The 27,236-nt window shown below is 38.7% G+C and overlaps 1 protein-coding gene across 2 annotated transcripts in view; it reads left to right on the plus strand.

Moving 5' to 3' along the window:
* The first annotated feature begins 20 nt into the window (after positions 1-20).
* The window catches only part of CNST (consortin, connexin sorting protein), a 92,609-nt gene continuing 65,393 nt past the window's right edge, over positions 21-27,236 (plus strand). Inside the window, exon 1 of one of the 2 annotated variants that reach the window (XM_043484869.1) lies at positions 21-153. The gene's annotated coding sequence lies outside the window, so the exon portion shown is untranslated. The remainder of the gene's footprint in view (positions 154-27,236) is intronic. The other variant, XM_043484870.1, reaches the window with a different exon arrangement.

Below are 27,236 nucleotides of genomic sequence, written 5' to 3' on the forward strand. Positions count from 1 at the left end.
GGCGGGGCGGGAAGGCGAGAGGTGTCTCCTCCACCCGACCGGCGGGAGACCTGAGCAACCTCTGTGACAGCTCGTCGGCCGCCATGTCAGCGAGCGGGGCTGGAAACAGATTCGGCGCCCGGCGGTAGCCCTCCTTGCGTCTCCTGTTCCCAGGTAAGGAGAGGAAGAGCGAGATGCAGGAGACCGGCCGGCTGGCGGCCGAGGGGAAAGCTTTTGGGAAACCCCCTCGTTCCTTCCCCGGCACTGTCCTCCTCTGGCAGCGCCGCCTCTGCCCTCCGGGTGCAGTGGAGCCCCGTTCCCTCACCTCCGCCCCTTCTCCGCTCTCCTGTTTTCCTCTTTTTCTCTCGCCGCCGTGGCCTCTCCCTGCGCCGCGCGCCCATTTCTCCCTCCCTAGGGCAGTCGCGCCAGAAGTCCTCCCTCGCCCGGCTGCCCGCGGAGCCTGCGGCTTCCTCTGCGCTTCTGTTCCTTTTCATTCTGGTGCCCACAGTCTCTCCACCTCTGCGGGTGATTTGTATTTTCCTGCATACCTGTTCCCCGCCCTCGCCTCACCACTTAGGCTGTCAAGAAGCATCTAGTGCCTCCCTTCCATTCCTCCCTCCGGGACAATATTTACCTTTGTTTTTATTTTTATTTGCGTGTTATTAGAAGTGTAAAGTTAAGATTTTTAAAAAAATGTAAAAGCTTAGCATTCCTTCCTAAGCTTGGAAACATTAAGGTCTTAGAATGCTTATTTTGTTGCTTTTGTAAACTTAGTCCAACACATCCTACTGTGGAATGCAATTTAAAAGAGAGACTCCAAAGACTCTAAAAATAGGATGCCCTAATGGAAATTTTGGCAGTCTTTTTAACCTCTTAGGCAGTGTTAGAAGCCTCAATTCTTTGAGAGTGATTTCAGTATTTAAGGATTATACTCAAGAGCTTTATCAGCATCACTCTTTCTACCAAGGCAGGAAGCTGCAGGCATTCAACTTCCTATTTTAAAATATGCACCATTCTTTCTGCATACTTTGCTGGCCGCGTAATTGATCTTGGCATTTTAAATGCACAAGGAAAAGGTTTCTAAGGAATGTATCACTTAGCAAATAGAAGTCTGAGGATTTACTCAGCTGATGAATATCAAATGGAGAAGGAATTGATGACCAACTGTGATCTTTCTCCGATGATAAATTTGTTAGGACAGCATAGAAAGTATCAACTGTTGTGGAGCCCTAGGAACCCTTTGGTCTTAATTTTTAAAAATTCTTTTTAAAATGCGATTTTGCCATTGACAGTTCTCTAGAAGTTATTATTCTTGCACCCTCGGAACACCTGAGTGAACACCAGACCACCTCCCATCCTTTTACTGAGTTGTCCCCTCTCTCCTTATAAAAGCATTTTTGTAGATTCAGAAAGACAGGAGCTCTGGAGGTCTAAATATTGTTAAAGTCAAAGCAGAAAGGTGTATTACAGTAAAGGAAGAAAATAGTTAACTTACAGAACTATGTGGTTCAATTTCTCACTTTTAAAATATACTTTTAAAAATTGTGGTAAAAATACTTACCTTAAAATTTGATTTCTTCATAATATTCAGCCCTAGAGAAATTGATGTCATTTTAAATTTTGTTTTTGAGTGGTGTTATTCTCTTCTGATTTTGGAAGAGAGAATTAGGTTATAAGTATCTCCCCTTTTATATTTTATAGTGTTTTTATAGTGTTAATAGTGGTTTGTTTGAGGCTGTAGGTGCTTAAATAACACAAGGGACAGAATATTACACATTCTATTTTTCTGAAGTCCCAGGTGCTAGAAATGAAAGAAATGTCTGTTTTACTTTAAAGATGAACCTTATAATCAGCATTTAGACCTACTTTATTAGAAAAACCTTGGTTGCATATTCCCTCTTATTTTCTTAAGAAATATAGTTTTTGCATCTGGTACTATTTTTGCCTTTTTGAAGTAATGTAATATCTCTTTGGTGTCAGGCAAAATGATTCTGCTGACTATTTTGAAGTATTTTTTTTATTATTATCTCAATTTAACTGATAAAGAAACCAAAATACTTCTTTTCTTTTTACTTTTATGTTACTGTTGTGATTGGGAAATGCCAGGTGGTAAAGTTTGTTGTCAGAATTAAGGCTGTGGGTCTCCAGTAGTACTGTCCAATAGAGATACACGAACAATTTAAAGTTTTTTAGTCACATTACCAAAGTAAAAAAGAAATAGGTAGGATTAATTTCAACATGTTTTATTTAATCCTGTATATATCATTCCAACAAGTGATCTGTTTTAAAAGTTAACAATGAGATATTTTACATTCTTTCATACTGAGTCTGTGAAATTTCGTGTGTATTTTACATTTACATTACATTTGAATTCTGACTAGCTACTGGTCTTAGCTCGTGGCTAAGACCTTATTGGCTAGCATATTATCTATAGGATTTCTGTGTGATTCTTAAGATGTCTTCTTATCCTGAGAGTCTGGGGTAAACTCTGTGAGGCAAATTTAAAAATCCTTTTCCTAAAGTGCCAGGATGTTCAAACTGGGATGATTCTAAGCAGGATGAAAGTCCTGAAGAGCTTCTTCCTCTTGGTGTTGACTGTGTTAATAATGAGGAGGATGAACAGGTTGCCCTCTGCTTGTTTAGTGAGGGTCATAAGGTGTATAGAGTGCTCAGTCATTTCCTGGGGTGTCATTGTTACAGTTATTTACATCTGCATGTCAACAATGTGTCAAGGAACTGTATGAGTCTTTGTCTACTAAGTCTGTTGGCATTAAGTAGGGAGAACCTGAAGACAGAAGTTTGAACTTCTTGGTGAACAGGTAGAATCTCTGCTGTCGGAGACATTTTCTGAAGCACTTTCAGGTATGGCTAAGAGTTTTGTATATGTGCTTCTCTATAGGATGGTGTTATCAAAGGAAAGATAAAATCTTTTTAGCAGAAATTAGGAAGGAAGAGGGTATGTTTTTTGACTCCAAAACACTGGGAGTAGTAGCAAAACACAAATGTGTATGGTGGTTTGGGTAAACTGTAAAGGAAATATGGCAGTTTTTAGAGAAAGCTACTGACATATTGACTAGAAATGTGTTTTAACTTGTTTTTGCAACAGAGATGGTGGTTTACATGGAACAATCTCTTGTTCAGAGCTGTTAGGACTGAAAGATAGCCTGGAAAGGTAACTCTGCAGCTCACAGACTTCAGTGGGTTACTATGACCCTTCATTGTTCCTATCTTGATGTCTGTATTCTGTTAAACTTACCTAAATACTGTTTTAGCTGCACTGTTTTACATTTACACTTAATGTCAAAATGTTCTTGAAGGAGTAATTAATATTCATTGTAATTTAATGTGAGAAACTTGCCTCCTCCACAACTTCTCTGGTGTAAATAAGTCTTAAATTTATCTGATCAGTAAACAAATTCCTTCTGTAAAGTCTAGTCAGTATGGACCTAGCACAGTGTTGGCAGTGTGTGCAGTATTAAAGGACCAAGGACAGATTTGGGCAAGGGATAGTTACTGGTTGTTGCTTGTTTCATGAGAGGTGCATGCATAGTATGTAGGAAAATGTAGCATTTTCATTTGTTTTTAAATACAGGTGGCTATCCGTTACTACCGTTTTAGTTGGATAAGAGAGGAAATACACTGTTTTGTTCCTACAAATTAGCCTTAGCCACTTTTTCTTTAGTTAGTTAAGGATGAATAATTGATAGTCTGGCAATTTACAATTTTTTTTTCAGTTTTATTTATTTTTTACTGTGCTGGGTCTTTGCTGCTGCCTGGGCTTTTCTCTAGATGTGCCAAGCTGGGGCTACTCTCTAGTTGTGCATGGGCTTAGTTGCCCCATAGCATGTGATATCTTCCTGGATCAGGGATTGAACCTGTAGCCCCTGCATTGGCAGGCAGATTCTTAACCACTGGACCACCAGTGAAGTCCTGGAAGTTTTTTAAAAAGCTCAATTTAAGTGGCCTCTACGAGGATTATATTTTTATTGAGAAGTTCTACATTCAATAATTTATGTCTCAGTACTCTTATGAGTGTGTTCTTTTGTTTAGGGCCTTAAAGATTCTTGTGAATATAGGCTTTTCTTTACTTATGGATCATTCCTTTGGGGGGAAATTATATTTCCTTTTAACCAAGGGATACTTTTTAAAAATGCATTTGAAATAACTATTTTGTAATATTCTTTAATAAAAAGTAAAAAAAAAATCATATCTGAATAATCTTCAAAAAAAGAAATACATCATTAAAAAGTTCTGAATCTTATAACAGCTTGAGATTTCTTAAATTTGTTTAGTCACAGTTTTCAGATTCTGCTCTTTACCATATTTGGAGATGGAAACTTTTTGCCTTTATATGACCTCCTCCCTGCCATCTCTTAGGGCTCCCCCTCCCCCTGCCCCAGCCACCCCCGTTCATCATCATTAGCCATGTGGAGAGGAAAGGTAGTGTGTGTTTGTCAAAATACAGTTCAAGATTATTTTTCCCTTTGACTGTAGGACAAATTTTTAAAAAGTTTTAATGACAGATTTAGTCATTTTTATTAACATTGGAGCATTTGATATTTTAATTGACTGTACCTAAGAGATTTTAAGGGTTTCCCTGGTAGCTCAGATGGTAAAGAGTCTCCCTGCAGTGCAGGAGACCTGAGTTCGATCCCTGGGTTGGGAAGAGCCCCTGGAGAAGGAAATGGCAACCCACTCTAGTATTCTTGCCTGGAAAATCCCATGGAGAGTGGAGGTTAGCAGTCTACAGTCCATGGAGTCGCGAAGAGTTGGAAATGACTGAGCAACTTCACAAGAGATTTTAGGAATTAACAATATCTTGTGATTCAGTTCAGTTGCTCAGTCATGTCTGACTTTGCGACCCCATGGACTGCAGCACGCTAGGCTTCCCTATCCATCACCAACTCCCGGAGCTTGCTCAAACTCATGTCTATTGAGTCGGTAATGCCATCCAACCATCTAATCCTCTGTCATCCCCTTCTCCTCCTGCCTTCCATCTTTCCCAGCATCGGGGTCTTTTTCAAGGAGTCAGTTCTTTGCATCAGGTGGCCAAAGTATTGGAGTTTCAGCTTCGAGTCAGTCCTTCCAATGAATATTCAGGACTGATTGCCTTTGGGATGGACTGGTTTGATCTCCTAGCAGTGGAAAAACCATAGCTTTGACTAAATGGACCTTTGTTGGCAAAGTAATGTCTTTGCTTTTTAATATGCTGTCTAGGTTGGTCATAATTTTTCTTCCAAGGAGCAAGCATCTTTTAATTTATTGGCTGCAGTCACCATCTGCAGTGATTTTGGAGCCCAAAAAGATAAAGTCTGTCACTGTTTTCCCATCTGTTTGCCATGAAGTGATGGGACCAGATGCCATGATCTTAGTTTTCTCAATGTTGAGCTAGCTCTTTCACTCTGCTCTTTCACTTACATCAAGAGGCTCTTTAATTCTTCTTCGCTTTCTGCCATAAGGGTGGTGTCATCTGCATATCTGAGATTGTTATCTCTCCTGGCAATCTTGATTCCAGCTTGTGCTTCAGCCAGCCCAGCATTTTGCATGATATACTCTGCATAGAAGTTAAATAATCAGGGTGACAATACACAGCCTTGACGTACTCCTTTCCCGATTTGGAACCAGTCTGTTGTTCCATATCCATTTCTAACTGTTGCTTCTTGACCTGCATACAGATTTCTCAGGAGGCAGATAAGGTGGTCTCATAGTCCCATCTCTTGAAGAATTTCCACAATTTGTTGTGATCCACACAGTCAAAGGCTTTGGAGTAGTTAGTAAAGCAGAAGTAGTTGTTTTTCTGGAACTCTCTTGCTTTCTTGTTATTGCCATACTCATTAAATCCTCTTATGAGAATACTGATTTTTTTTTTAAACTACTACCTGAATAAATAATTACATTTTTTCTATGTTTGCTGCATCTTGAAAACCCAGTGAATTAGGTGGCTGTGGTTTTGTAACTTGAATGAAGGCAAACAACCTTTTTGTTTGAAGGTTTTGAACAAGCCTTTTTTGTTTTGAAGAGCCGTTTATGTTATAGATTTTTAGATAAATAGTTTCCTTAAAATATGTGAACTTTATAATAACATAAAGAATACTGTTGTTCCTGGATATTGGAGAGCATACCACTTGTATTTTTACTTTATGCATGTATTGTTTTTCTTGTTCACTGTTTCTCTCTTCTGCAGGTATTAACACTGTACAGTTAAATCTTAAAAGTATTAAATGAACTGAAACATCTTCCTTTAAGATTTTTCAGCAAGGACTTATTTTTGTGAACTTGCTTTTTATTTATTGAATCCTCATGGAGTTTTTTTTTTTTTTCCCCCTTATGAAGCACCAAAGATCAGATTTTTCTTTTTTCCACTGTGGGCATGAAAAGCATTTCTTAAGTCAGGTCTCAGAAGGATTCATGGCAAGTAACAGACTTGATTTCCTCTCTCATGTTCAACCCAAATTAAAAGAGGAATGGAATTTTGTAGAAACTATGCTGATTAGAAAATTGCAAAGTTTAGTTTCATGAGGAAAAGACTTTATATCCATTTGTGACTTCTTAATCCACAATCAGTCATTAGGCTTTATTTTCTTCAACAGTTTACAAAGTAATCACTACGTTCCTTTTGCTTCAGTAGTTTAAAAAAAAAATTGTTCTGGAGTTCTTTGTCATGCCAATTAGAGTTTATACCTATAGCATTGCATCAGCACTGTGAAGAGCCAAAATGAGAGGCAATGTCATGTGACTTCTTTGATCATATAATTAAATGTTTTGTAAGATGAAATGGTTTGTCTTATTAGTCTTACGGTTGAACCCTAGTTTAAAATTGACTTAATAGGTCTTATGTCAACCAGAGTTCATATTTTTGCTAGCCAGAGAAAGATCTATTTCAAATTAACCTAAAGTAAACTATTTAATTCAGGAGGTAATTTTTTATTATATCAGGTACCCTCTTGGTTAATTATAATTTTGTGGATTTTGATACCTACAGCCTTTTTGTCCTCTTTCAGCTGTTTACCTGGGGAAAACCTAGGGATTCCCTAGTAAATCATGACAGGTCTTTGACCCTTGAGAATATGGCTTGCTTTCCCTGACAGCCTCCAAGAGTAAATGTGTGTGTGCAGAAAACTTACAAACAAAAATTCTGCTTCAGGAACACTTACCTATGGTGATGAAACAGATATTCTAAGACTGTCTTAAAATGACAGTTTCCATGTAGTTGTATAAAACTTTGCATAAAACTGTATATTTTGCTGGAGAGTTTTCATTTTGTTCCAGTGCTTCAGAGTGTGTATAAAGATATCCAGAATAATATCTCCTATAGTTTATTCTGCCTAACTTCACCTTTTGGTTTTTTCCTATTCTGTCTTCCATGTAAAGTTCAAAAGTCAGAATAGGTCATGGTTTAGTATAACGTTGGCTGTGGGGGGTGGGGGGGTGGGTGGTAGGAGTACAACAACTTTTACTCCTTTCTTTTTTCCTCTCTTTCTTCTCTGTTACAGAAGTAATTGTGTTCCAGAGTTGGCGGGCGGAGGAGGAGGGGAGGGAGAGAAGGAAGCTAAATTCTAATTTAAGGAAAACATGGTTTTTCAAAAATTAGTGTTTTTTCCTATAATGAAAGTTGGGCAGAAGCTTTCATTTAGCAGTCAGAATCCATTGATCTCTCTTGTCCTACCTTTGATGTCTGGTGGACTTGCCAGGAAGAAACTTTGAGTACAAGTGTTAGCAATACTAATTGGGAAACAAGTTCTTGGGGCAAGGAATAGTGAGCGACTTTATTCAGAAAGCCAACAGACTGAAAAGGTGGTGGACTAGTGTCCCAGAGAACCGTTCCTCCAGTTGGAAGCCAGTCTTCTCTCACGCCAGAAGGCATGTGCCTATGGTTGGTTGCTGGGAACTTCTTGGTGGGAAATCCTTTGTTCTTGCTGCTTTCCGGGTAGCCAGTCACAGTGTTCCTATGATCCTCCAGCAAGACAGATGCTAGGTGAACAGAAAAGTGTTTCACCTTTAGAGATCAGAGTCTTGAGATTAGGCTATCCTGTATGTTTTAGGCTATTGGCAACATTCTAAACTTCTGGCAAAAGTAATAGAATACAAAGAGTTAAAGTAGAAGAAATAGATCCAATAAGATGTCAGACTTGTTCTTCCCTATTACACAGGGAAACTTTGCGCTAATATGAGACAGTGCTAGAAATATATACACATATATATAATTTATTTATTATACATATAATTTATTTGTTTATTTGGTTGTGCCATGCAGCTTGTGGGACCTTAGTTCCCCAACCAGTATATGTGTTTGTGTGTGTGTGTATTTATTTATTTGACTGTGGCATGCAGTTTGTGGGATCTTAGCTCCCCAATCAAGGATTGTACCTGGGCCCTCAGTAGTTAAACCACTCAGGCCTAACTAACTAGTGGACTGCCAAGGAATTCCTGCTAGAATAAATTTAATAGTGTCTCTTTTGTCATATGTGTCTCCTTTAGGGAATATTCTCCACTGAAATAAAATATCTTGGGGGAAAATCGTATTCTATCAGCAGTCTTTCAAAGCATTGCAAGTTATCTTCCTCTGAGACAGGTTTTTTCTATACTGGCTTTTTTTATTCTTTTCTAAGAATTTCTTACCTAGAATAAGCTGCCTTACTCTGGAATTTTTTTTTTCCCAAACCTCCATCAAAATATTTCTTTTGAATGGCTAAGGGTGAGAAGGCATATTCACTTTTATACCTATCTCCATTCTTGCCTTCCTATTAACTTTCGGTATGCTGGAGATATAAATTAGCATGTCACCGTTGTGTCACATCACAGTAAGAATTAATATCATTAATGTTTATTTAGATATTTTATTATAGGAAATGAAAACAGTATCTACCTATTTAACATGGATAAAATATAATCTCTGGAAACAGAGTTTTTAACCTTGGGTCCAAGAACAGGCTTCAAGGGGTCTGTGAGCCACCTGAAATAACTCTCATAACTTAGTGGTAGTATATGTGCATTTTTCTTCTTTTTTGATGTGTATTTTTCTGAGGAGACATTTCTTAGCCTTTGTCAGATTCTTCAAAGGGTCCATGACCCAGAAGAGGATAAGACTCACAGAGTTAATTTGAGCTTGATTATAAATTGCTAATCCTTATAAGCAGCTATAGTTTTATAAACATTCCTATATATAAGCTTTGTTTTTTGGTAATATTTTATTTATGACAAAAATAATTTAATAGATTATTTTATAAGAAAAGGCACAGTGATTCTTTTTTAAAAAAGCAAATCTTCCTCAAATATCTTACCTTTTATTTTGTATGCCTTTACACAGTTCTGTGGTTACTTTGTTTTTAAAATTTGTTTACCATCTGTGCATTTTACAGAAAGACGATTAATTCTTAGTGGTTGAATTTTTCCTGGCAGTTCACAGAGTTGTTCATAAACTCAGAGTCAGGATAAAGGAAAGCTGCATTTTATGAGGCTCCCCTACCCAGTGAAAGGAATGCGTTCACAGATAGGTTGACTATATACGCACGCTCCTGATGAAGTAGAAAAAAGTAAGAAACTGGGTACAGGCAGAGAGATTACCCTTGAACAGCAGGTAGAACCATTCTGCTACTGAGATGAGAAGGGAGAACAACCGATCACCAACCGACAGCTGGTAACTTCTGTTCACCTGTGGCCCCGTTGAGACTGCTGAGTTAGGAATAGGAAGAGGACTGGAGGCCATTGGTGAAGGTTAGTGTAGCTCTGGGGATGTGGTTCTGGGAGCTAACTGAGGAAGGCTGTCTGGCCAGCATTGAGGCTGCACCTGATGTTGGATGGATACTGCTTTTATAGTTTCCAATCTGCATAGTTATGATTTTCTTTAACACTCTGGGTATAAGAGCAGAGAAGGTGGTCAGGTTGATAAGGCCTGGGGTTTATAGGGTGGGTGCAATAGATATATAAGATAACAAAGGAAGTAGCTAGAGATGACACATGAATTCTGTGCTTGAAGAGAAGAATGCCAGGAGTCTGACTAATGTTTAAAAAAAGAAAGAAAGAAAATGCAGGAGTCTGGAGTTTTTGGTTTGTTTTTTAATAATTTAATTTTGTTCTTTTTTTTTTTCTTTTCGTTTTGTCCATGATGCATTACTTGCGGGATCTCAGTTCCCCAGGTAGGGACTGAACCCAGGCCTTGGCAGTGAAAGCCTAGAATGCTAACCAGTTGGCCACAAGGGAACTCCTGAATCTGGAGTTCTTGAACTGATTGAACTTGGTAATGGTAGTGATGTAATGACAGTAAAGATTGAGAATTGAAAAGAATAGGAATTTAGAACCAGACAATGGGATGTTGGTAGTTGGAGATATGGAGACTCACTTGAGATGAATAGAGTGTTTTGATACTCAGTAAAATCTAAGACTAGGGTGATAGTTGCTAAATTGACCAGACAATAATGTCGTTACAGATTTTTGAGACACAAAGAAACATGTATTCCATAAGTCTGTTAAGTCACTGTTTTTCCTATGTAGAACACAGATAGTGTATTCTTTTTAAAAATTTTTTTAGTATTTTTAAATTAATTGATTTTTATTGGAGTATCATTGCTTTTCAAAGGTAGTGTTTTCTGAACAGTAATCTGCCTCTGGCTTATGAGAGAAAACCTTAATTAAAAGTAAACATATCAGCCTAAACTCATTTTGAAATTTCCTAACTTCTGAAATGATAGAGTTAATAAATTTTTACCTTTTGTTCAAAAGGGGACTAGAGAGTAAACTGGAGAGCTCCTAGCTTAGGTTTATAGTTTTAAAATACTGTTAAAATGATTTTGTTCTTTATCATAGTTGAATTGATAGGTTGATTTTAATTTACTGATATCCATTTGAACCTGCACATTAAAATGTCCATATACACTTTGGTGAATAGTTTGGAAATATGGTAACCTGTCAATGACCTTGAACTTAGCATTAGTTCCTATTAGTTCATTGACTAATGTTTGAGCCCACAGGTGATCAGCATTATACTAAGTACTGTGTGAAATGCAGTAAAAATGAGCCCTTTCATCAAAACATGTGATGAAAAATACAAGTCTCAAATAGGTATAGGTAATTTTTTAAGAAAAGGAAAAAAATTTCCATGAAAACCTTTTTTGCTTTTGTCTAATTTATAGTTAATTTACTAAATATTTTGTAGAATTTATTTCCTCATTTTTCCAGAATTTTAAATGCAACCTTTTTGACCTAGGGTTTGGTAAACATAATAGGGAAAAGTTATGTAACAGTTTAGATGAATTCATTTCTAAGATCTGTAGTATTCCGCCATAGAGGTTTCTACTTTGTGCCCTTGAGAACTGGCTTTGTAGGAACTCCTGTTTCTGTAGGTTATTGGCAAATATATCCAGTGATTATTTGCTGCTCTAAAATAGGGTCTTAAGGCAATGAGAGTCCTTTGAAATAGTGGATAAAAGCAGTTTCCAAAAGAAAAACACATTTATTACACGATATAATGCATGTTAAACTGACTGCCTTCCTCAGTGTTAAGCACACAGAGCACTTAGTAAATTGTTTGTTTTGTTTTTAATTTGCTAAACTTTGTGATAACCTTGTATTTATTTGTATTATTTGTAAAGAGGTGAACAGTATTAATATATTGATTAACTGTGTAACATTCTTAGGAGTTATTTAAAAATGTTGTGTCATTGATTCAATAACGTTTTTCTTGAATAGAAAAATATTGTGTGTTAAATATACAGAAATACAGAAGGTAATACAGAAAAGAAATACAGCAAAATACAGAAGAGTGAAAAAAAAATAAAAACACTGTACTCCCATCAGCCAACAGCAAGAACTGTGAATGTTTCTGTATATGTACTTGGTGTCCCTGGAGTGTGTGTAGGCATAGCTGAGATCATATTTATGATTTTAAGTTATATTTACTGTAGATTCACAATGTGCACATTTTGTGGTGTTGTAACATCTAGAGTGATGTCCATGTGTAGAGTCTTCTCTTGTGTTGTTGGAAGAGGGTGTTGGCTAGGACCAGTGCATTTTCTTGGCAAAACTCTTATTAGCCTTTGCCCTGCTTCATTCTGTACTCCAAGGCCAAATTTGCCCATTACTCCAGGTGTTTCTTGACTTCCTACTTTTGCATTCCAGTCCCCTATAATGAAAAGGACATCTTCTTTGGGTTTTAGTTCTAAAAGGTCTTGTAGGTCTTCATAGAACCGTTCAACTTCAGCTTCTTCAGTGTTACTGGTTGAGGTGTAGGCTTTGATTAGCATGATATTGAATGGTTTGCCTTGGAAATGAACAGAGATCATTCTGTTGTTTTTGAGATTGCATCCAAGTACTGCATTTCGGACTCTTCTGTTGACCATGATGACTACTCCATTTCTTCTAAGGGATTCCTGCCCACAGTGGTAGACATAATGGTCATCTGAGTTAAATTCACCCATTCCAGTCCATTTTAGTTCACTGATTCCTAGAATGTCGACGTTCACTCTTGCCATCTCCTGTTTGACCACTTCCAATTTGCCTTGATTCATGGACCTAACATTCCAGGTTCCTATGCAATATTGCTCTTTATAGCATCGGACCTTGCTTCTATCACCAGTCACATCCACAACTGGGTGTTGTTTTTGCTTTGGCTCCATCTCTTCATTCTTTCTGGAGTTATTTCTCCACTGATCTCCAGTAGCATATTGGGCACCTACCGACCTGGGGGGTTCCTCTTTCAGTATCCTATCATTTTGCCTTTTCATACTGTTCATGGGGTTCTTAAGGCAAGAATACTGAAGTGGTTTGCCATTCCCTTCTCCAGTGGACCACATTCTGTCAGACCTCTCCACCATGACCCGACCGTCTTGGGTGGCCCCACACGACAAGGCTTAGTTTCCTGTGATCAGATTGGCCAGTTTTCTGTGATTATGGTTTCAGTGTGTCTGCCCTCTGATGCCCTCTCACAACACCTCCCGTCTTACTTGGGTTTCTCTTACCTTGGACGTGGGGTATCTCTTCACGGCCGCCCCTCTTGACCTCAAACGTGGAGTAGCTCCTCTCGGCCCTCCTACTAGGTTGAACCAAATTGCCAAATTTGACTGCTTCTGACCTCCGCCACTGGCCGGCACCAGCATGCACGCTGCTGCCACCACCCAGCACTCCATCCCCGCGACTGTCCAGGCCCCCCGCCTCGCCGTTCCTTCCCCGGGAGGTGGGTGCGCATCACACTCAGCACCGCACCGCCTCCACTGGGAGCGTTCTTTCAGGGCTGCTCCTCCGCGGGCTCCTAGTGGCAGAAAGCCACAAAGATGGAAAAGCTCTGTGCAGTCAGCAAAAACAAGACCGGGAGCTGACTGTGGCCCAGATCACTCCTTATTGCCAAATTCAGACTTAAATTGAAGAAAGGAGGGAAGACCACTAGACCATTCAGGTATGACCTAAATCAAATCCCATATGATTATACAGTGGAAGTGAGAAATAGATTCAAGGGACTAGATCTGATAGACGGAGTGCCTGATGAACTATGGACGGAGGTTCATGACATTGTACAGGAGACAGGGATCAAGACCATCTCCATGGAAAAGAAATGCAAAAAAGCAAAATGGCTGTCTGAGGAGGCCTTACAAATAGCTGTGAAAAGAAGAGAAGAGAAAAGCAAAGGAGAAAAGGAAAGATATTCCCATTTGAATGCAGAGTTCCAAAGAATGGCAAGGAGAGATAAGATAGCCTTCCTCAGTGATCAATGCAAAGAAATAGAGGAAAAGAACAGAATGGGAAAGACTAGCGATCTCTTCAAGAAAGTTAGAGATACCAAGGGAACATTTCGTGTAAAGACAGGTTCGATAAAGGACAGAAATGGTATGGACCTAACAGAAGCAGAAGATATTAAGAAGAGGTGGCAAGAACACACAGAAGAACTGTACAAAAAAGATCTTCACGACCCATATAATCACAATGGTGTGATCACTCACCTAGAGCCAGACATCCTGGAATGTGAAGTCAAGTGGGCCTTAGAAAGCATCACTACGAACAAAGCTAGCAGAGGTGATGGAATTCCAGTTGAGTTATTTCAAATCCTGAAAGATGATGCTGTGAAAGTGCTGCACTCAATATGCCAGCAAATTTGGAAAACTCAGCAGTGGCCACAGGACTGGAAAAGGTCAGTTTTCATCCCAACCCCAAAGAAAGGCAATCCGAAAGAATGCTCAAATTACTGCACAATTGTACTCATCTCACACACTAGTAAAGTAATGCTCAAAATTCTCCAAGCCAGGCTTCAGCAATACATGAACCGTGAACTTCCAGATGTTCAAGCTGGTTTTTGAAAAGGCAGAGGAACCAGAGATCAAATTGCCAACATCCACTGGATCATCAAAAAAGCAAGAGAGTTCCAGAAAAACATCTATTTCTGCGTTATCGACTATGCCAAAGCCTTTGACTGTGTGGATCACAATAAACTGTGGAAAATTCTGAAAGAGATGGGAATACCAGACCACTTGACCTGCCTCTTGAGAAACCTGTATGCAGGTCAGGAAGCATCAGTTAGAACTAGACATGGAACAACAGACTGGTTCCACATAGGAAAAGGAGTACATCAAGGCTGTATATTGTCACCCTGCTTATTTAACTTATATGCAGAGTACATCATGAGAAACACTGGGCTGGAAGAAGCACAAGCTGGAATCAAGATTGCCGGGAGAAATATCAATAACCTCAGATATGGAGATGACACCACCCTTATGCAGGAAGTGAAGAAGAACTAAAAAGCCTCTTGATGAAAGTGAAAGAGGAGAGTGAAAAAGTTAGCTTAAAGCTCAACATTCAGAAAACTAAGATCATGGCATCTGGTCCCATCACTTCATGGGAAATAGATGGGGAAACAGTGGAAACAGTGTCAGACTTTATTTTTTTGGGCTCCAAAATCGCTGCAGATAGTTATTGCAACCATGAAATTAAAAGATGCTTACTCCTTGGAAGGAACATTATGACCAACCTAGAGAGCATATTAAAAAGCAGAGACATTACATTGCCAACAAAGGTCCGTCTAGTCAAGGCTATGGTTTTTCCAGTGGTCATGTATGGATGTGAGAGTTGGACTATGAAGAAAGCTGAGTGCTGAAGAATTGATGCTTTTGAACTGTGGTGTTGGAGAAGACTCTTGAGAGTCCCTTGAACTGCAAGGAGATCCAACCAGTCCATCCTAAAGGAAATCAGTCCTGCGTGTTCATTGGAAGGACTGATGCTGAAGCTGCAACTCCAATACTTTGGCCACCTCATGCGAAGAGTTGACTCATTGGAAAAGACCCTGATGCTGGGAGGGATTGGGGGCGGGAGGAGAAGGGGATGACAGAGGATGAGATGGCTGGATGGCGTCACCAACTCAATGGACATGAGTTTGAGTAAACTCCGGAGTTGGTGATGGACAGGGAGGCCTGGCGTGCTGTGATTCATGGGGTTGCAAAGAGTCGGACATGATTGAGTGACTGAACTGAACTGAACTAGACATCTAGGGTATAAGCTAACTTATTTAATCTTTCTCCTGAAAGTGAAAGCCGCTCAGTTGTGTCTGACTCTTTGCATAGAATTCTTTAGGCCAGAATATTGGAGTGAGTAGCCTTTCCGTTCTCAAGGGGATCATCCTAACCCAGGGATCAAACCCAGGTCTCCCACATTGCAGGCAGATTCTTTATCAGCTGAGCCACAAGGTAAGCCCAAGAATACTGGGGTGGGTAGTATCCCTTCTCCAGCAGATCTTCCCAACCCAGGAATCAAACCTGGGTCTCCTGCACTGCAGGTATATTCTTTACCAACTGAGCGATCAGGAACATGTTATGAAATTGTTTTCTGATAAATTGTGCCAGTTTATATTTGAACTGAACAGCATGTGACAATGCCTACCTATTTCAATAGAAGATTGTTGTTATTTAGTCACTAATCATGTCTGACTCTTCTGCAACCCCATGGACTGTAGCCCTCCAGGACCCTCAGGCTTTCAGAGAAGCCTGGCAGGCTACAGTCCATGGGGTTTCAAAAGTGTCAGACACAACTTCGCAACTAAACAACAACAACAGAGGGCAATGTGAATTGAGAAGGCAACTTCAGTAGGCCTCTAGCTACTTCTGACACTTTTCCCTTCCAGCCAGCCTATCACTCATTTTCCTCTAACAACTCCTAGTCTTTGTATCTGTACTATAGTGCCTGTCTTATCTCACCTCTCTTTATTGTCCGTCTGTCTAATTTTTCCTTCTTATTCTTTGTTTCAATCTTTTCTCCTCTTGTCTTTTCCTGTATGGGAGGCCTACCCAGCCAGAACAACGGAGCAGAGCAGTCTGTTTTCTGCTGGCAGGGTCACTCAAGAGAAAGATGGCTGAGACAGTTAAGCTTAGGTATTACCAAATTTACCAAACTGATAAATCAGTTTACCTCCCCAGAGATGAATCCAAAGGAAGACATCAAGAGTGAGGGAAGTTTCTTCATAACTCTCAGTATTTATAGTAACTTTGCCACATTCTTAGTGATTAAAAAACATATATTAGCATATGTTCAATGCCTTTAGAAAATTTTTTTTCTGAGAACAGAAATAATACAACTTACAGCTCAGTAAATAATAACCTACTTAAAAATTGGGCAGAGGATCTGAATAGACATTTCTCCAAAGAGACAAATGACCAATAAATACATGGAAAGATGCTCAACATCATTAGCCGTCAGGGAAATGCAAATCAAAACTACGTATACTACTTCATATCGGTAGATGAGGAAATTGTAACCTTGTACATTGCTGGTAAGAGTGTAAAATGGTACGCCCTCTGTGGAAAAGAGCATGATGACTTCTCAGTAACTTAAACATCAAATTAACATGTGACTCATAATTCCATTCCTAGGAACATACTGAAAAGAATTGAAAACAGATGTGAAAAAAACAACCCAAAAGCTTATATAAGAATGTTTGTAGCAACATTATTCATATTAGCCAGATAGTAGAAACAACCCAAATATCCATCAACTGATGAGTAGATAAAGTGGTAAATCAGTATAATGGAATGTTATTTGGCAATAAAAGAAATGCAGTATTGATCATATACTACAACATAGATATACCTTGATTATGCTAAGTGAAAGATGTTAGTTATGAAAACTACATATTATATGATTCTCTTGATATGAAATATTCAGAATGGATTGATCATAGAGAAAGAAAGTAGACCAGTGGTTGCCTAGAGCTGGCTGGGGGAGCTGAGAGAATGGAAAGTGACTACTAATGGGTATGTGGATATTGAGGAGCAGGGAGGTTCTTTTTGGAATGATGAAAATGTTCCAAAATTTATTGTGACGTATGTGCACAGCTTTGTGACTAACTGAAAACAGTTGACTTGTACATTTTAAATGTGTAAATTCTGTGGTATGTGAGTGATATCTCAATAAAGCTATCATTTAAAAGCTCAGTTGGAAAAAAATTCATGTTTATCATAGAGAATGTATAAAACATAGAGAAGTATAAAAAGAAAAAAAATGTTAGGATTTAAAATTTTTCCTATTTTCATTTTTATGATAAGCTAAAAGAATATGCTGCTGCTGCTGCTAAGTCGCTTCAGTCGTGTCCAACTCTGTGTGACCCCATAGACGGCAGCCCACCAGGCTCCTCTGTCCCTGGGATTCTCCAGGCAAGAACACTGGAGTGGGTTGCTGTTTCCTTCTCCCAAAAGAAAAAAGCATAAGCTTATTCAAGATCATCATGAACACTGCCATAAAACAACTTTCTGCTATGGGATTTCAGTGCTAAAATTTCTTTTTATAATTACAGGGTAAAATTAATAAGTTACGTCTTTGGAGCAACATTATAGCATGTTGTAAAAACAAAGGTTTTTCAGTAGTTGGTAGAGAAAAGTGATGGGAAAGCTGAGTCTTAAGGTGCTCATGGTAAATAGAGGTGCTCAACTCGAAGGAACCTTGTGTCATCACAGTTAACACCAAATTCAAGTTATGAACAGACATTTAATCTTTGCAGAGCAGCATCATACATCATATTAAATTAATGTTAATTTTAATATTATTGGTGTTTTTATTGCTTGTATTAATTTTAAATTTTGTTTTGGTTTAATAATTGTATTGAAGTTATAAACAAAATTCTATTTTTGCATCTTTTAAATTTTAAGTAAAAATAATTTATCAGTTCTTAAGGACTATCATAATTATTTCTTTTAATAGCCATTCAAGAGGAATAATGGCATAAATAGTTAGAATTTAAAGGGCCCATGATTTTATTGCTGAAGAAATTAACGCTCAGAGGGTTTTCTTGCTCAAGCTTTTCAAACAAGTTTAGGGCTTGGTTAGAATTCAGATTTCAATATTTGTAGCCTAATGTTTTTTTCTCTTATGCTTTTTATCACTTTTTTCTTTTGACTTATTCTCAGTTATTATTAATAGCTTGCCTTCTCCTGTGATTTCTTTCTTTCATGTATGCTTTGTCACCTCAAATAGAGCACTTTTGGACACAAATTACACCTCAGTCATTTTTGACCTATGCTCCTCTTCACCCCGCTCCACCCTACCCCACCCGCAGTGTACACCGCACTGAGCCTGGTGTTATAGACTTAGTTGGCTCTCAGTAGATGTTGTTAAAGGGTTTTAACTTTGCCTTCTGGGAGCCATGGAAATTTGACCTTCAAAATTCAAGCTTGGGCCAGAGTGCAAACCTTTGGAAGTCTTGTTCTAATATGGAGCAAATAAAGTAACACTTTTTCCGTAAAATATTGATTTGGGGATTTTCTTTTTTTTTTTTTTTTTGGGCACACTGAACCGGCCCTCTCAGCAATGAAAGCGAGGAGTCCTAACGACTGGCCACCAGAGAATTCTCTTAATTCAATTCTTAGCATTTTAGAAGTTATCCTACCCTCTGTTGTTGATGGATCGTTGCAAAGGTATAGGCTTTTTTGAAGATTGTTAAGTTGGATATCTTCCTTTTAGTAAAGAAAAGAACATGTACTAAAATGACTCAGGTGCAAATGTTTTTGTGGTTAAAACATCTTCAATGGCCAATTCTTATGAAATAAAAATGTAAACAGTAATCCTGTTGCACTATTATTATGAATCTGTTGTCCCCCCGCCCCCCCCCATAGCCTCTTCACTCTCCTACTTTTACTTCCCTATTCTAATTCTCTTTCTAGACCTTCTGACCATTCTTCTGGGTCTGCTTTTGAACTAACTTTGGGCCAAGGAAACTCAGTAGTAGTCAGGGTGATGTCCTGTAATTCATCCACTATTTTATACCCATCAGTCAAATTCTCAAACTATATTGCTACTTTCACTTGGACCTCTGAAGTTACTCTATTATTTTAGCCTTTTACTTTTAAAATTTCAGGAGAGCCCTATTAGTAAAATAATATATTTTCTTAATTTCAGTAAGAGTGGTCATAATTTTTATTGGAACCAGATTTATTCCATAGGTTTCATTTTGTCTTTTAAATGAGCATGGAAATATCTTATATGTTTTTCTTTAGTGGAGAAATCCAGTTAAGAATGTGAGATGATGAAACTTTCAAGTAAAATTGTTGTTGAAAAAAAGGAAATTCTAGATTAAAATAAATTTGACCTTGGTCTAGTTCCGTTTGTCTCATCTCTATATTTGAAAGGAACTTAAAACAATTCTTCTGTATGTTTGTTGAATAGTTAAACCTTATCCTTTAATTTACATAGCATAAAATGAAGGATTTGTAATTACAGACTCAAAATTTTCTGGATCAGAAGGTAGAGTGGCCCCATTTAATTGAATCTTTGCTTTTTGTTCTAATTCATGCTGCTTTTTTTTTTTTTTCAGATTTGCTGACTTGCCCTTATATTTAATCTTTCAATGACAAAAGTGCTCTTTCAGAGTTTCCCCTCTATTTCTGTTTCCTACCAGATAATATTTGTGGGGTCTTCTTTGTTAAATAAAGTTTAAATATTGAGTGATGTAACCATTTTTTCTAAGTTTATTTCCTTAGGTAAGAGGTAGTGAAAAAGAGATGTTAGTGTTTTAGTTCAATTGAACAGTCATTATTTAGCACCTGTTATGCGCCTAGAGCTTTGCTCTGGTAAGCGTTGCAAAAGAAGTAACACATTCTCTTACTTCAGGCACTTAGATTCTACCTTGGAAAATAATATACTTGCATTGGAATAGCTTGTGAAAAAGCGTAAAGCAATAAGTAAGCAAATTTGAGGCAGCACCCACTAGATGGGGGTCCCCAACTCTATTAGGAATCAGGCCATACAGCAGGAGGTGAGTGGGTGAGTAAAGGAAGCTTCTTCTGTATTTACAGCCACATCCCATCGCCCCCGTTACCGTCTGAGCTCCACCTCCTGTAATTAGATTCCCATAGGAATGAGAATGAGCATGTGAGAGATCTAGGTTGTGGATTCCTTATGAGAATCTAATGCCCGATGATCTGAAGTGGAGCTGAGGCGGTGATGCTAGCGCCAGGGAGTGACTGCAGATGCAGACTCATTAGCAGAGAGGTTAACTCAGAGACCATAATAAATCAGTTGTTTGCAGACTCATCAAAACTCTATCAATGAGTGAGTGGCAGGTGACAACTAAGCCACATCTGGTAGCAGGCTCTAAGTCAGAATCCAACACTTATTTTAGTCCATGTGTGGTCCACCCATTATTTTATGTACCACTTCCATCCATTTCTTTTTCCCACACTGCACACTTGTCTCACACAATTTTGGGAAGCCCACAATATAACCTTCACCAAAATGAGTGAAAAACAAATGTTGCTGGAGAGCTTCTTTGAAAAGGGGGAAAGACCCAATGATGAGACAGCAGAAGACTCTAAGACTACCAACAAAAAGAAAGCTGCATTTTAAAGAAAATACCAAGAGTCCTACTTAAGTTATGGGTTCATTGAAACAAGTGATTCACATTCTCCAAGCCTGCTTTTTATGATATGTCGCGACTGACTATCCATTGAAGTCATGAAACCTTCACAACTGCTTTGCCACAGGGAGATGAAACACCCTGCATTAAAGGACAAGCCTTTGGAGATTTTCCAAAGGAAAAAGCGTAAACATGAAGAACAGAAGCGGTTATTGAAGGCCACCACTTCATCAAATGTTTCTGCACTGAGAGCATTGTTCTTAGTGGCTAACTGCATTACTGAAGCTAAGAAACCCTTTCCTATTGGTGAAGAGTTGATCCTGCTTGCTGCTTAGGATATTTGTCGTGAACTTTTAGAAGAGACTGCAGTTCACAAGATGGCACATGTTCCTCCTTTCAGAGGATATTGAGGCATAATTATTAGAGGATTAATGAGTCACTGTGGTACACAATCCAGGTTGACAACAAGGCAACAATGCTTATTTTTGTGCATATATTTTTCAGGAGGATGTACATTAGGATATGTTATGTGCACCTTTGTTGCCAGCCAACACCATAGCTGCAGAACTATTCAAGTCTTTGAATGATTACATATCAGGAAATTGGTGATGTTGGTATATACAGACAGAGCTGCTGCCATGACTAAAACTTTCTGGTTTTAGTTGACGACAAGGCAACAATGCTTATTTTTGTGCATATATTTTTCAGGAGGATGTACATTAGGATATGTTATGTGCACCTTTGTTGCCAGCCAACACCATAGCTGCAGAACTATTCAAGTCTTTGAATGATTACATATCAGGAAATTGGTGATGTTGGTATATACAGACAGAGCTGCTGCCATGACTAAAACTTTCTGGTTACACTACTCAGGTCACCAAGAGGTTGCTTCTGAATGTGAGTCATCCATGCAGAAATGCTGGCTAGCTGAAAAATGTCACCTGAACATAACAATGTTTTGCAGGGTGTGATTAAAAAGATCACATTTAAGCACACGCCCATAATTCACATCTGTTAGCACAGCTCAGTGAGATGGACACAAGAGCACACACGTCTGCTCTTATACACAGAAGTGAGGTGTCTTTGTAAAGGAAGATCACTGGCCAGAGTTTGTGAGTTACAAGAGCCGCTCCAGAGATTTCTTTTAGAAAAACAGTCACCACTGGCAGCGTATTTCAGTGACACACAGTGGGTGGCAAAACTTGATTACTTGTGTGACATAGTCAGCCTGCTCAAAGAACTCAGTCTGTCACTTCAGGGGAGAACGACAGCTGTGTTCAAGTCAGCAGATAGAGTGGCTGCATTCGAAGCCAGACTGGAATTATGGGAGCGATGAGTGAACAGTTGGGATTGTTGATGTTTTGAACATTTAAAGAGATTTTGAAAGGGATTGAGCCAGGGCCTTCTTTCTCCCAACTGGATGCGTTATTACTTGTCTCAGCTTTCAAAAGAGTTTGAGCATTACTCCCCTACCACAAAAGACCCCTGGACTGGGAAGGAATGGATGCCAGGTGAATCAGTTTTGTCCATGGTAGAAGAGGATCAACTACTTGAGATCACAAATGATGGTGGCCTTAAAAGTAGGTTTAAGTCACCTTCAAATCTTCACACGTTCTAGATCAAAGTCAAGGCAGAATATCCTGAGATTTCCACAAAAGCCCTGAAAAGCCTGCTTATATTTCCACCATCCTGTTTTTGTGAAGCAGAGTTTTCTGCAAGGACAGCAACCAAAACAAAATCACAGAGTAGACTGGACATAAGCAACACACTTCGGGTGTCACTGTCTCCCATCAGCCCCAGGTGGGACTGTCTAGTTGCAGGAAAACAAGCTCAGGGCTCCCACTGATTCCCATTGTGGTGAGTTGTAGAATCATTTCATGATGTATCACAACGTAATAATAGAAATTCAGTGCACAGTAAATGTACTTGATTCATCCTGAAACCAACCCCCTCACCCCCCGTCTGTGGAAAAATTGTCTTCCATGAAACCAGTCCCTGATGCCTAAAAGGCTACATTAGATACTTTTAAAAAATACAGTGTTTACTTCATTTAAAAAAAAAAAATTGTAAATGTTTTAGCATAGATCCAGTGTAAGCTGTCTCCATCTATGACTGGACTTCTCTAAGGACAAAGAATAAATTGGTATTATATGTATTGTAAATTATATTACAGTTTCCTTTCCTCCTCCTAATTTGTCCCAACTTTTCATCTTCAGCAACTTAGCTCAGATTGTACCTTGTGTGTCGTCATCAGAGGCAGCACAGACTCTGGAGCCTGTCAGCCTAGGTTTGAGTTTCAATTCTGACAACTGTTTGACCTGAGAAGTACTTAACCTATCAGTGCTTTGGCTTGCTCACCCATAAAATAGAGGTGCTAATAATAACTACCTAAGAGGATTGTTGTGAGGATAAATGTATCAATATATACAGGGCACAGAGTAAGACTGTATGAATATTTGCTTTTATTCTCACACTCTGTTGTTATGGTTATTCCTCAGAATAAGTGTAATCATTCTATGAAGGCATGTATTTGAACCTAAATATTTTTTGGAATTTTATGTTTTTTTAAATCATGCTTCATAACATCTGTTTTAACATACAAATAGTTCCCACCTCAATTTTTGGAGTCAGTTGATGTTACCAGGAAATGTTCACTTATCATCCTATGAATTTACAGATCCCTGGTTAACTTTTTTTTTCCTTGTTTTCTCTTTTTCTGTTAAGTATTTATTCATTATGTCTGACTATGTATGTTATACACATGTGCTCTCCAATAGCCTGTAAGTTCTTCTCAAGGAAGCATTCTGTCTTGATAATGATGACAAATGACAAATGTAACAATTATTCATCACAATATCATGCATCTTGCTATCATTAGAATTTCGTAATTAGTCCATCAAATATTTTAATATTGTGATTCAAGTATAAATCATAGCTGGAAGTGCCATCCAACATTATTTCTACTCAGTAGTTTGGGTGATATCCTGTAATCTACCTACTGCTTTATACTTGGGCTTCCCCGGTGGCTCAGTTGGTAAAGGATCTGCCTGCAGTGTGGGAGACCTGGATTTGATCCCTGGGTTGGGAAGATCTGCTGGAAAAGGGCATGGCAACCCACTCCAGAATTCTTGCCTGGAGAATCCGCATGGACAGAGGAGCCTGGCGGGCTGCAATCCATGGGGTTGCAAAGAGACACACACAACTGAGTGACTAAGCACATTAAAAATCTACCAAATACTTAATTCTTCTCAGGATTTCCAATACCAAGCTTACACACTGAAGGAGAATGTTCATTCAACAGACAATTCTTGAGTGGTTTCTTTGCATCTAGCACTAGCCTAGGCACTAGAAAGATGTTTTTAAAAGTGGCAGTATATGGTAATTAACAGGGCATATTCCAGATTCACATAAACCTCAGTTCAAATCTCAGTCCTGCTTCTTTCTTGCTATATAAATTTTGAGCAAGTTACTCATTTCCCTTTATGTTTCCATGAGAATGAAATAAAAAATAGAAGGATTTCCATGAGAATGAAATGAAATAAGATACATAAAGTGTTAGTGTAATACCTGGCATTCATTAAATGTTGATAAATAATCACATATAATCTGCAGCTGTTTTAGGACAACAGAATAGGAACAATTATCCAGTAGACTTGGATTTTAACTGCCACATTGGGACAGAAAAGGAGGCCTTAAGTCCAAACCAAGGAACCTGAACAGGGCATTGGAACTGAGAGCTGCACATACGGCCAGGACCCCGAAGGTCTCAGTTCTCCAGTGATAGATTTAGGGGAAGGGGGTGTCTGCCTAGTAGCAAAGAGATAAGGAGTTTTTCTGTCTCTGCCTTGATACTCTGTTGGAAAGTGGCTTCTTTTTGGGTTTGTAATCATGAGTCTATTAACTCTGAAGTTTGAGGTTCATATTAATGCTTTCCTCAGTTAAGAATTAATACAATAATTGGCCCTGGCTGGTAACATAACCAGGGATACCTGGGAAAAGCTAAAGCAGTCTGGAAGAAGTGATCCTTAAATCTACCTATGCAAGATCCCTACAGAGCAGTTTATCCAAAATCACAAAATAATTCGCCACGATCAAGTCAACAGAAACAACAAACAATAGATTCAGACTCCTAAGAATGAGTATCTTCTTTATAATTATATGCTTATAATATTTTAATAAAATTAATAAAATGGGATAAAAAGGAAAAAGGTGCTATCAAAAAGTTAAAGATATTTTAAATAGTACCGTATGACTTCTGAAAATAAAAATCACAAAAATAAACTGAGCAAACAAATTAAGCAACAGATTTTATACAGTTGAAGAAAGTAGTTGTTTACTGGATGTTATATGAAGTTTGATTTGGAATTCAAGCCCCCAATCTCAATACAAAAATATAAAGAGAAATTATAAAAGAGTCAGTGATGTAGGTCATACAGTAAGGAAATCTAATGTACATCGAATAGTAATTTTTTTCTTTTTTTAATTTATTTTTAATTGAAGGATAATTGCTTTACAAAATTTTGTTTTTGCCAACCCTCAACATGAGTCAGCCGTAGGTATACATATACCCCCTTCCTGTTGACCCTCCCTCCCATCTCCCTCCCCACCCCACCCCTCTGGGTTGTTGCAAGAATGCCTTCTGTGCATAAACAAAATCCATGTTTGTTGCATTCTCTCTTAGAATCATTGCCTTCACATTGTACAATAATCGAGCATTTGTTTTTCTTGATTTTCTTTTTATATCCTTTTAGTTGTGTTATATAGGGCTTCTCTGGTAGCTCCGCTGGTAAAGAACCTGCCTGCAATGCAGGAGACCCCGGTTCAGTTCCTGGGTCAGGAAGATCCGCTGGAGAAGGGACAGGCTACCCACTCCAGTATTCTTGGGTTTCCCTGGTGGCTCAGACAGTAAAGCATCCGGCTGTAATGTGGAAGTCTTGGGTTTGATCCCTGGGTTGGGAAGATCCCCCGGAAAAGGGAATAGCTATCCAACTCCAGTATTCTGGCCTGGAGAATTCCATGGACTGTATGGTCCATGGGGTTGCAAAGAGTCAGACACGACTGAGCCACTTTCACTTTCATTTGAGCTTCCTTGCTAGCTCGGTGGGTAAGAATCTGCCTACAATGCAGGAGACCCCAGTTCGATTCCTAGGTCAGGAAGATCTGCTGGAGAAGGGATAGGCTACCCACTCCTGTATTCTTGGGCTTCCCTTGTGGCTCATCTGGTAAAGAATCTGTTATATAATTTGTTGTGTTTTTGTTATTTTTTTAATTTATTTTTTTATTGAAGTATAGTTGATTTACAGCGTGTGCTGTATAGCAGAGTGGCTTAGTTACACACATATATACATTGTTTTTTTATATTCTTTTCTGTTATGGTTTATCCCAGGATATTAAATATAGTTCCCTGTGCTATACAGTAAGACCTTGTTGTGTATCCATTTTATATGTAATAGTTTGCATCTATGTCTTTTGTTACATTTTTTATCTTCTTAAGACCTAAGTTTTCTATGACCTTTCAATTTATTAAGAGTAAATTCCTTATTGTGAGATAGTGCTTTTCATTCTTACTAAATAAACATTCTAGCTTACCTTTGTACATATTATCATATAGAAATTATTTAGAAAGATTACTATGCAGGCATCTTCAGTTCAGTTCAGTCACTCTGTTGTGTCTGACTCTTTGTGACCCCATGGACTGCAGCACACCAGGCCTCCCTGTCCATTGCCAGCTCCCAGAGTTTACTCAGATTCATGTCCATTGAGTCGATGATGCCATCCAACCATCTCATCCTCTGTCATCCCCTTCTCCCGCCTTCAATCTTGCCCAGCGACAGGGTCTTCTCAAATGAGTCAGTTCTTCTTACCAGGTGGCCAAAGTATTGGAGTTTCAGCTTCAGCATCAGTCCTTCCAATGAATATTCAGGACTGATTTCCTTTGGGATGAGCTGATTTGATCTCCTTGCTGTCCAAGGGACTCTCGAGAGTCTTCTCCAACACATAGTTCAAAAGCATCAATTCTTTGGCACTCAGCTTTCTTTATAGTCCAACTCTCACATCCATACATGACTACTGGAAAAACTATAGCTTTGACTTGGTGAACCTTTGTTGGCAAAGGCATGTCTCTGCTTTTTAATATGCTATCTAGGTTGGTCATAACTTTTCTTCCAAGGAGCAAGCATCTTTTAATTTCATAGCTGCAGTCACCATCTGCAGTGATTTTGGAGCCCCCAAAAATAAAGTCTGACACTGTTTCCCCATCTATTTCCCATGAAGTGATGGGACCAGATGCCATGATCTTAGTTTTCTGAATGTTGAGTTTTAAGCCAGCTTTTTCACTCTCCTCTTTCACTTTCAAAAAGAGGCTTCTCAGTTCCTCTTCACTTTCTGCTATAAGGGTGGTGTCATCTGCATATCTGAGGTTATTGTATTTCTCCCAGCAATC

Source organism: Cervus canadensis, chromosome 13 (assembly GCF_019320065.1).
Source record: "Cervus canadensis isolate Bull #8, Minnesota chromosome 13, ASM1932006v1, whole genome shotgun sequence".
Taxonomy (NCBI): Eukaryota; Metazoa; Chordata; class Mammalia; order Artiodactyla; family Cervidae; genus Cervus; species Cervus canadensis.